A 12,083-nucleotide genomic window follows, 5' to 3' on the forward strand; every position below is an offset into this window, starting at 1 on the left:
AATGGGTTTTTCTACCATAAACACTGACGACATACGAATTACATGATCCTTAGGGGGCCAACTCGTGGTACAGGAGCGGCGATAAAACAAGGGAAAAAATGTAAAACAGCTGATGCATTTTACCAAATGATGAAGCCTATTTGATCTTGGAATCAATGGAAGTTTTGGTGATCGGTCGACTTTGAGTTTTAAGAAACTTAGAATATCAATATGCTATCAATGTTTAAGCTGTGAAAACCCCTCTTATCACAGTTGTCCCACACCAAGAGGAGGTAATCATCTAGCACAGTGTTCCCCAACTCCGGCCACCAACAGATCATGTTTTCAGGATTTCCTTAGTATTACACAGGTGATGGGATTCTTGGTCGTCCAGCTGATACAAGTATCACCTGTGTAATACTAAGGAAATCCTGAAAACATGACCTGTTGGTGGCTCTTGAGGACCGGAGTTGGGGGAACACTGATATCGCATGCACAGTGGGATTGGAACTCCAATTTTCTACACAATGCTTAGCTTTTAAGATGAGTAATCTATGGGAAAGATGAACAATAATACAGAAGCGGTAAGATGGGAAAATAAAGTGTAAGGTTCCCTTCAAACTAAAGGAATAATTTAGCTGTATGGAACAGAGTTGAAAGCATCTAGAATTTCCATGACTGGAAAAATAAGGGCTCAACAGGGTTTTGGAGTCAAATATAGGTTTCTCTTGATCTTTGTTAGTTGACATTTTGATAGTTAGGAAACTAACTTGCTGGTGAGAACATTGTTCCCACCAACACAGCTATATCAGGCCTTCATTGCATGGACAATGCAAAAAGGAGCCTATAGGCAAAGATTTCTGGACTGCTGTTGGCATAGGGAATGGTTCAGGCATGTACTATAGTACGTCTAAGCTATGTCCATGACCTTCTTACCCATTTAGCTGGTGGATCGGGTGCTCAGGGTGTATGCAATCATCCTATAGGTGGGGGACTAACCGGTGAAGACATTTATTGCATATTCTGTGGTTATATCAAATACCTGAGATGGAAACTCCCATTGAATGCAGAAAATTCAGAATTGTTGGACCTTTCGTAAATTAATATTGTTAATATCACAAACAATACCACACTGGCGCTAATGAGATAAGATATGTGCCAGCTGCTGATATCAGACGGGTGCCGTGACTCGCCCGTCAACCTAATAGTGAAATAAGAATAACGTCACACGCTGCAGTTCAGCAGCGGCGGCCATTCCTTCACACGCGCATCCAGGATCACTACCGGCCGGAGTGCTCCTGGCTCTGCGCGTTCGTAGAGCACACCCCTCTCCTTGGACACTCACTCCTGCCGCCGAGTGTTTAGCAGGTCCAGCTGCGGGCACCTTATTACCAGCATCGCTATATTAGTATAGTACGGGCTGACAATTGTCTCTGCCGCCTGGCACCGCAGGCTACGGACATCTACCACTTACACCGCTGTACCAGCTGGTACTTGCTTTAAGCTACCATTTAGGTAAGAAGTTTGGCTCTTAATTATTCATTCGTATTGTTCTTGGTATTTGAAGTAGTGGCATTCTACCATTACTGTTATCTAGTATTTCATATTATTATGATCTCATCATTTTCTCGTTAGTTTTATCATATTATTGTTATTTCTTCATTAGTTTATGGCATATTAGTGTAGGCTTCTATTGAATATAATAGGTGGGTTCAAATAAGCAGTGCTACAGCGCGATATCTCATTCTTTGATTATTGTTAATATCACATTCATTGAAGTAAACAACACTAATTACAGCAGGAAATAAGTAAATGCCAAGACCAGTGATCCTTTGAACATAACGCTTATGTATCAGGTGCACTGTCCGGCCCTTAGGGCTAAGGAGCTTGCAGTCTAGACTCTTCAGAGGTTAACATACATGGCTTTGCTTGTCCACAAAGCAACTGCAGTCTGCAGCTCCTATTATACTAATCTCTGCCCACTCACTTCTTTCACTGCATCAATAATTCCACCTACATCTCAGCTCCAGTCTTCTCTATACATCCACCCCCCTACCCTAATACACAAGCCTACATCTCTGGCCCTGACCTACATCGAGTCACCCCCCGAAGGCAAGCAACCAGAAATGCTGGTGTAAAGTGAATTGACAAAGAAGGAGCTATATGTGGAGTAGCGCTCGCAAGCGAGACATTTGTAGTGTACATCAATCTCTACACAAAGCTTTCAAGAGGGTAGATGTCTCTATTGTTTAAAGACGCAATCTACATCTCCTAAGGATTCATTTTGGCTATACATGGGCTGCATGCATCAGCCGCATTTCTTAGAGCTTGAGTGGCACAGAATGAATTGTCATCCGTCACTGTGCCTAAACAATGGGTGGCTTTATTGCTACTAATGAATTGTCTACTGCTCAAAGTGCGACCAATCCCATGGAGCAAGATCGATCAACCAACGTGCAAATCAAAAGGGATATACAGACGTGTGTATTATATACTTGTACACATCCTGGAAATATATAAGTCAACCTCATGGTGGATCATATGAGTAGCTAAACACTCACTGAAAACCCCCAGATGGCAGATGAACACCAAGATGCACATTCTGCTACGTCAAGATGCAACAGGTTAAGTAGCAGAACGTAAGCCTCAATGTTCCCGAGATGACAGAATCTGTATTCGATGGAAAACTACTGAATTTACAGATAATGGCAAAGGAGGGGGGGCTTGGTAGGTAATGAGGGGGTGGATGTCAACGGAGAAAAAGCTGTAACACAAATTGAATATTTTGGAAAGGCCTAGATCTCAAGATCTATGAATTTGTGTTAGGAGGTCTTTAGTTTTTGAAGAAAACAAATATGTTTGACCCAATGAGTTGACACAAAAGAATAGTGTACTGGTAAAACTCAAGAACCAACACCAGTTTTATCCGACCAGTGACAAACAGTCATTGACTGAAAAGAAGTCAGCCGTGGTTGACATTTACACCCAAAAGATGAAAGATCTTTCACTCATGAACGATCTTTGGTTGTTGAATTTCCCCAGAAATATTGTTCACCTCCAGGTGTCATTAAACATGAGGCACCAGACTGATCTACTGTAAGGGGCAATCTAGACTAAAAAGGAGTCTAGTTGCGTTGGCATACCAGAGGATCGTTGCCTCCTTCAATGGTTGTTCAACCATCAAACGACTTAATGTGTCCAATGGCAACAGAAGAAAGATGATTTTAAAGAAAGATATAGTTGGTAGATGAAAGTTCTTCACAATTTCAAACATGTCAGACCTCATGTAAAATTATCACCGTCTGTGGTAAAACAGTCTCTCCTAGTTAAATGTCACCTGACAAACGTTCATAATCAATAAGATTGTCACTTTTCAACTTTAGTCTCATGTATGGACGCTTCTACAGTCACACAAGGACTCCATATTTGCAGAGAAGTGCCCCCAAAAATGAAAAAGGGAATCTTTTTATGACATAAGAACATGGCAGATATTGACTAATTGAAGATACCTGTTGAAATGTTGTTCTGCCATTTTTCTTGTAGTTGAAAAAGGCCAAAAGACCAAAACATACCACAGATTATAAAAGATTGCCTCTTTGTTTTGTCCTCTCATGGCTACATCATCTAAGATATCAATGTTCAAAGACCAACAGCCAATCAGAAAACATCCATCTTAAAGGGTTGTTTATAAACCTGCCGACACTAGACGATTGACAATCAGCTACTTGCTTGGGGTTGTCTACTATTCATACAATCCCTATACAGTTGCTATATTCACCATTATAAAACAACAATCGCCTATACTCCCTGATGCACTGGCAAGGTCACACTAGCCCCTGTAATAGTATATGCTGCCATTGTTCTCGGCAGCACCGTTCCTGTTTACACAGGATAATTTGCTGCCGAGAACAATGATCTTGTGTGCAAATCAAAATATCAATTCTCCCAACAAAATACCCTCAGGTGATCGACAGCCTGGAGAAACTGCATGATTACTGTAAGACAATCATTCATGGGAACACCCTTTCACGATGATCGTAGTGTGTAAATGGACCTTTAAAACCAATTTATATTATTAACACTATGTAGTAATAAAGAAAACCATCAGACAAGATTAGAGTATTACTAATTTTATCTTTTTCTGTTAATTTCCACTTTAATGCAATTTCCATACTGTTCACGCCAGTGACCAGGTCCTGAGAAAAGAGGGGTTTAATCACACAATCTGTGAACTTGCTTCCACTAATGAGAATTTTCACAACACGGTAAATACATGTATGTAGATCCTCATTATCAAAAAGGTGACCCGAGGAACAGAGTGAAGATCGCAACTATAATAACCAAAACAAGGTCCCATAAATCTCCATCTCATTCATGTTCAAAGGCAAGATACATTATTAATATGACGGTCCACGACCAACCGATGCAGGCCAGGAATACATGATAATGCAGCAGATGTAGAAGACATTGTATTAAATGGGACCTAAGAAGAATCACAGTGAATAAGAATAAGGATAATTTATCTCCTATTTACCGTACTTCCCAAGTGCCGGGCTTACTCCTAATAAATGAATATAAATGCTCTCGGCTGATCTGTGTCACCGGCTGGATAGATTCACGCCACATGACCTTTAATCCGGCGCTGAGTATCTTGTATCTCATGGTGATCAATGAACCACTTTTACAAACATTCAGCAAGTGTTTATGGGCCAAGATCAATCCATCCGCATCTTACGAGCACTGTAAAAGCCTGAACCGGTTACTGGAAACAAGATCTGCTTTGTATGTGATCTGGAGGATTTCTTACACTAAAGACACAGAGGTATAAAGGAAAACAGGTGGGGGAAAATATTGCAGCACTGCCCACCACAGTCAGCTAGGCCTAAGTGGCAAATAGTGCAGCACTGCCCACTGCAATCAGCTAGGCCTAAGGGACATGTAGTGCCGATCTGACCACTGCAGAAAGTCAGGCCTTAGTGACACGTAGTGTAGCACTGTCCACTGCAGTCAGCCTGGCCTAAGAGACATGTAGTGCCAATCTACCCACTGCAGTCAGCCAGGCCTAAGTGACATGTAGGGCCAATCTACCCACTGCAGTCAGCCAGGCCTAAGTGACATGTAGGGCCAATCTACCCACTGCAGTCAGCCAGGCCTAAGTGACATGTAGTGCCAATCTACCCACTGCAGTCAGCCAGGCCTAAGTGACATGTAGTGCCAATCTACCCACTGCAGTCAGCCAGGCCTAAGTGATATGTAGGGACAATCTACCCACTGCAGTCAGCCAGGCCTAAGTGATATGTAGGGACAATCTACCCACTGCAGTCAGCGAGGCCTAAGTGACATGTAGTGCCAATCTACCCACTGCAGTCAATTAGGTCTAAGTGACATGTGGTGTAGCACTGTCCACCACAATAAGCTAGGCCTAAGTGACATTTTGTGGAGCTCTGCCCACTGCAGTCAGCCAGGCCTAAGTGGCAAACAGTGCAACACTGCCCACGGAAGTCAGTCAGGCCTAAGTGACATGTAGTACAGCTCTGCTCACCACAGTCAGCTAGACTTAAGTGACATGTAGTGCAGCAGAGTCCAGAAAGTAAAACCATGTACTAACCATGAACACTACCATTATTAAAATTAGGGTTTTACTGATAAATGCAACATTACATAATAAGATTCATATCTTTATGCACAAGGAACAAGATGTATATGTCTGGCCAGCATTGCCAAGATGTCAATAAATGTTACACCCTTTAATTTCCATCTGCATAAAATGGCATTTGCAGGCATAACTCACAATATACAATCACAGACCAATATTAATATAGAATTGCTCCCTACATCGTTGCTTTGGATATGGTTTTCCATCCCTTTAAATAAAACGTCAGTTGCTATTCTCGGGATAGTGTGGATGGATCTATGGCCTCGTGTGTTACAGACCGGTGTGTGCCTCGGTACATGAGCATATTCTCCCATAGAAGCATGTCTTTCAAAGGGAGATTTGTAGTTAAAATTCTGCGCTGCCGCTAAGATGAATTTCAGGAGAGTATAGTTGATTCACAGTGGTTTTATTCAACGCGTTTCAGGTGGTATTTCCTGATGAAGGGGGCATGAGACCCCTGAAACGCGTTGAATAAAACCACTGTGAATCAACTATACTCTCCTGAAATTCATCTTAGCGGCAGCGCAGAATTTTAACTACAAATTTCCCTTTGAAGACATTATTTTCTCTGGTCGGTGAAGACCTGTGGATCTGCAGCAGCCGCTATCTACATGCTCTAATCTCATCCTAACCAGGTGAACAAATTTGGTGTATATTCTCCTCTGTGTAACGTGGATAAGACCCTATTGCGCTCTTTGTCTCCCCATTGTTTTACAATAGTTACCCATAGAAGCATGGCATACCTGTATATTATGGCGAGTTCTGGAACAAGCCATGAAATCTAAGGGATATGACGGCAAAGAATGGCAGATTTCCATTGTCACCGCACAATGCAGACCTGTAATAAGACCGTGCGCACAAGGCTGAAGATGCCGGATTTCACTTGGCATCACCTGTTGGTCACAAGTGGTACTGCAGAATGGACTGAAGACCCTATATGTATGAGACTTCCATAACAATACCAACAATCCAAGGGGAAGCCATGAGCTAATGGAATTAATGAAGTAGGAGGAAGCTGGCTGTTAAACGGGAGGCAGGGTCCAGAACCACCAATACAGGGATTATTCCTAGAGCATTCTAGATAACAATGGAAGAACATTGCCGCCCAGCGTCGGATCATCGAGACAGACTGTAACCACATTGGACATCCTCCAAAGCACCCACACAAACACCAATTCAATATATAAAAGCAAATAGTACATACATGCTCCAATGTCGGCTTATCACATTATCTGTACTTGCCATCGTTCAGCTGAAATGGATTGTAAGGGAGCGCAGCACGCACTTCAATACCTCACTGGTGAATTACTGCCGGAGAGGAACATGAAATCATCCATCACTATATAAAATGTAATTTCAGCCTCAAGACCATCAGTTACGGAGCGTTAAGGAGCGCAGAGCCAGGAAAGGAGTAAAGCGGCTAATTATGTGAGTATATAGGATTGTATACCTATATAATATTATGTGAGACATCACAGAGGCACTTGGTGCCTCATCAATCAGATTGACGAATGCCTCCCAATAATTAATGGACAGGTTACACCTCTACACCTGTAGGTGACCACACCAACGTCAATTGCATGCGCCATAGATATGCCTATGCCTTTATGGCTGTGTTGATTGATGGCAGCATGATTTTTATCATAACTGCAGATTAAACATTCCATCTGAAAATGGTCAGAGGTCAGAGGTCAATAAAATGGCTGCCTCCAGAAGAAAGCAGCATAGCACACAGAAAAGGGGTAAAAAAAAATTGGTCCAGTTCCGGCAATGAAAAAAAAATAATACTATGCCACCAGTTAAAAAAGAAAAAAAAAAAAAAAGCATCCTTCACTTCCATCACATTGGCCCAGTGAATCTTTAAGGATTAGAAAATGGCTGCAGGGCCTTCAGAACAAGCTGAGGGTAGACTGATGTGCCTCCAGAAAACCTGAGGTAGGCATGCTGCAATAATGCAGGCATTTTTTTCAATGAGGCAGCAGTATGACAAGACAGAATATATAGCAAACATAAAGAGTTAATTTATATGTAAATCAGTAGCGGCCTTAACACGTAGGTGGCACCAACATCACGGTCAAGGTCCTATCACTTGTACAGAGCTACCTGGTCACAGATGGACCAAGTGGACGGACTCTGGCGTGCCGCACCTCGGTGCCTTGAGGTCCTCCAGAGCATGGAGTCCTTAAGAAGCAGTTCTGAGTTTTACATTGGCCTCCATTAAGCCTCGTGCTAACATCGGTCCATCTCATGAATAAGTCACCAAATTTCTATAGCCATGATGACTATCGCAGCTCAAGAGCAAGGTATGAAAAACCACGACTTGGAACAACTCATGCGTGAAATGGCAAGACATCCATCATCTCCCCGATCACATGTGGTTCTCCCACCCCACCATGTCCTAGAGAAATTACTTACACAGAGGGTGGCTACAGCAATCTTGGAAAATCCCAAGCTCCAGGATAGCGTCACTTGCTCCGTCCTGCCACTTTGGAAGACGCGGCAGTGGCGCCCGTCCTTGCTATGCACCCGAACCCACACATCTAGGTTGTCACCGGTCCAGCTGTGTCCTGACCTCCCACGGGTCAGTCCTGTCTCCAGCAGAGCAGGCACTGATGCTCAATCTGCAGACACATCTGTACCTTCTCCTCCGCGATATGACAAGCTAGCACTCCTCTTCCTCCAGCGAGGCTGCAGAGGGCATCAAAATTTGTATTACTGTCCCCCCTTAGTCCTCCTTCCTCCCCTCCTCCTAGGGCAGCACACAGGAGGGGAGTGGGATGGTGCAGAACAAGCACGGAGGGAGAGAGATGCAAAAGGCGGCGTAGGGATGCAGTTCGGTCCTGAGCTAATGAATGGTGCAGTGCTCTTGTTGTCATGGAAACGCAAAGAGGAAAAAATTATCGCCATATAAGGAGCGGTGACATGGATTCTGGGAACAAATTAGAATATATAAAATAAAAAAGGAGGAAAAAAAAAAAAAAGGAAGGCTGCCGATGTACGCTCCATGAATGTCGGATGGAAATCTTAACTTACTGACTGCAGAACGGTGAAGCTGAGGGAAGTGAGCGCACATCCCGGCACGGCTGTGCGTGCTAGCAAGGCCCTGCTGCGATCAGAAGGGAGCGATAGCACCAAAGGAGGGGGGGGGAGGTTTCTGCGACAGGTGGTCCGCTGACAGGGAGAAGCAGCCTGTCCACGCCACCACCGGCACAATGAAGCTGAAGGAATTTTAACCTCTTCCTAACCCATCAGCGACTTTTTTTTTTTCTCTGCACGATCAGATCTTCCTCGTGGGCATAGTATAAAGAGACTCGTCACAGTAGATATACACCACGAGGCGCTATCAGCCCCTTTTAGAAGTACATTTATTGGATTAGGCAGCCAGATCCATGTAGTCAAGGTTCCAGGGAGGAAGGAAAATAGTCCATTATGCCAAGATCAACCCTCCCATGTCTAACGCACGGGTAGCATGTACCGAGGGCAGTAATATCATCTGATAATGATGGAAGCCCAAGTGATGTCATATGGAGGCCGGAGAGGCGTCCTGGGGAGTCACTGTATGAACACAGCAATGCTTAATACACAGGATTCATGCTGCTCCAGATGAAAAGTAGTCAGAGTATTGTATGTGACTGGGAGAGCGGACATCACATAGGATGCTATGCCCCAGCACCGCTCTCCTGCAACACTGAGCCAGTACCACAAAGCTGCTGTCAGGACTCTGAACATTTTTTACCTTTTGTGCATTACTGCCCTCTTCCAAGATGGCATCTTTGGTCTCATGTGCACTGTGTCTTCCTGCTATAAAACTCCACCCCAGCCTTCAGTCTGTGCTAGAGTATTCTGCCTTGCATCCAGCTCCTGACCTCTGATTACTCCCTGGCTATACACCTGCTCCTGTGAACCTGTGTGGTGATCCTGCTACTCTGCTCTGAGTTCCTGCTGCATACACAAGTTTCAGTAATCCTCCTCCATCTGCTGTTCGTGTTTACTTCATCTGCATTTGCTGGACATGTAAGCTGCTGCTGCTTTGCTATAACCTGAGACTATTAACCAGGCCTCCCTGGTTGAGCTAAGATATGATTTGAACTGCCTATAAGCTTATCTATCTGTGTTTGGACTAAGACACGGATTTATTCGTGTCAAGTATCCTCAAGAATAATTGTGCTTCATAGACTTTCTGCGTGATTGCATTTTTCTCTGAAGACTGCTAAGCTGCGTTTATTATTTGCACCAAGTGTTGTGGACTTGAGTTTCTCTCTGCACCTGTTTGAATCACCGTGTGATAATATAGACTTTACCACTTATAAAACTGTGTCCTGTAGTTGTCTTGTTCCACGCAGAGTCTCCTAAGTTATCCCCTATAATTATTACAGCTGCCCTAAGGCCAGGTCTAAAACGTCAACCGAGACAGAGCCCATACTTGACTGCAGGACGCGACATTTTGACAAATTTACAGTGTGATTTGGATTAAAAAAATGCTCATTTTAAGACCGGAATTATACAGGCATGCTGACATAAATGTTCAAAGTAAATACAACAGCCTCTTCAGGTCTAAGAGACAACTTTTTAATATGTATGCAGTTGTATGTACGTTTCATATTTTAAGAAAAGTTCCTCTAATTTGAAGATATCAGTGCCGACCTAGTGTCCCAGCATTTCCAGCTCTGGCTTGTGTCTGACACAGGAGGATAGCTGATTAGCTCAATTTCACTTATAAGCCCACCCTCTTCTGTGTCTTTGCATCAACCTTGACATTGAAGGGGCTGGCTTAGCTACTGGAGTGAACCAGTCAGCCAATCTAATTTGTACACAGCACTGGTTATGCACAATCCCAGGAAGCTCTCTCCTGTGCCAACCTCAAACCTGCTGAGATCAGTAAGAGACAGCTTTATATCAGGGCTCATTTTTCAGAAGCACCTCCCATTTATCCTAAATATGTCAATTTTTCTATTGGATTTAAATGGTGCTATTCATTTTTTCTCCTGTCCTCACTGTTCCTGAGATAATGTTCCCCTGTTCCCTGTATATAAATCTAGTGTTTTTTTTTTTAATCCAACTGGGCGTGGTCCTCAAGAACACTCCCACAGAGTAGAGTTGAAGACCATGCCCACTTGGGGAAAAAAACCTAGATTTACATAGGGGGAACAGTGGGCCATATTTCAGGAACAGAGAGGCAGAGGAACAAAAGAAAAAATGCTGTATTCAAGCGAACAGTGGCATTTACAACATTTTAAAAATACATACCTATGGCAAAAGACGGGTCCTATTTAACACAGGTACATTCCAAATTCTACTATCCTAATTTCCTAAATTCTAACTATCCAAATTACTAAATGTCGATAGAGGATTTGTATTTATTCTTGTTATCAATAATTCTATTCACACTCGTTATTGGCCGCACGTTCTCAAATACTTGTACAAACCACAAAATGACAAATGTGTGCTGGTGGCAAATGCACGTAAAGGGGCAGTGTACTTAAAATCTATAGATTCTCATTAAGTCATAAAAATATAGTTTACATTCGTGCTTGTTCTGGGATTGCCATGGTGGTATAAACAGACTACGGTAATATGACTATAGACTAGACCTGAGTATCATTCGTACTGCTGATTTTCAACATTTCGCTTGATGTACACTAAGCTACATTTCTACTTTATTGTTGAACCAATTTCTACAAGATCTAGTTTGTTCGCAATTTGCGGTTACTAGCAGGTGATATTCCATGCAGTAGCTTCATTCTCTTCCCTCTAATAAAAGGAGCACCTAGTACAGTTGGGTCTGACAGCTGTGCAGCTTCTAGCAATCGTCCATAGAGGGGAGAATAGAATAGGATATCCAGGCACTTTTTTAAACATTTGGATCCCTTTTACCCGAAATATATCACCATGCTTTTGAGACCTAATCTAAGAGCAGCATAATGTAGCGGAAGACCCAGATTCCAGTGATGTATCACCTACTGGCTGCTTAGTGTAGTTTTCATAAAATCTCTTTCATCAGAGGACTAATAAACCTGCTGCCAGGTAGCCAAGCATATTCATGAGTTCTGCATAACCCTGCCGCCGCCATTGATTGGAAGCACAGCCTACACAGGAAGCTACCAATCAGTGGTGTGGGTGGGGTTATACAGGGCTCAGCATTCAGAGAACTGCAAGATCTACAGGAGATAAAACAATTATTTTAAATCAAAATTGCAGCAAGCAGCCCAGTAAGTGATACATCTTTGGAATCAGGGTCTCTTCCCCTACATTATGCTGCTTTCAGATAGGGGATGTAAAACCTTGTGACACATTCTCTTTAAAGTACAATAAGCCTTTATATTTTTTTTCTCTCCGCAAACTAGAGGACCTAATACTAAAAAGGTTTTAAGACACAAAAGCAATGAAGTAATAAACATGCGATGATGCATGAATGCTTCCTCCAAGCAGGCTTATAGCGGTGCGGTGC

At 43.0% G+C, this 12,083-nt stretch overlaps 1 protein-coding gene across 12 annotated transcripts in view; it reads right to left on the reverse strand.

Annotated features, from left to right (window-relative positions):
• The window catches only part of TANC2 (tetratricopeptide repeat, ankyrin repeat and coiled-coil containing 2), a 497,877-nt gene that overhangs the window by 102,522 nt on the left and 383,272 nt on the right, over window positions 1-12,083 (reverse strand). Inside the window, exon 1 of one of the 12 annotated variants that reach the window (XM_077252684.1) lies at window positions 8,051-8,815. The exons of 10 other annotated variants lie outside the window; for them this stretch is intronic. The gene's annotated coding sequence lies outside the window, so the exon portion shown is untranslated. Of the gene's footprint in view, window positions 1-8,050; window positions 8,816-12,083 lie in introns of those variants that run through there. One more of the 12 variants, XM_077252683.1, reaches the window with a different exon arrangement.

Source organism: Ranitomeya variabilis, chromosome 4 (assembly GCF_051348905.1).
Source record: "Ranitomeya variabilis isolate aRanVar5 chromosome 4, aRanVar5.hap1, whole genome shotgun sequence".
In the NCBI taxonomy this organism is placed as follows: domain Eukaryota; kingdom Metazoa; phylum Chordata; class Amphibia; order Anura; family Dendrobatidae; genus Ranitomeya; species Ranitomeya variabilis.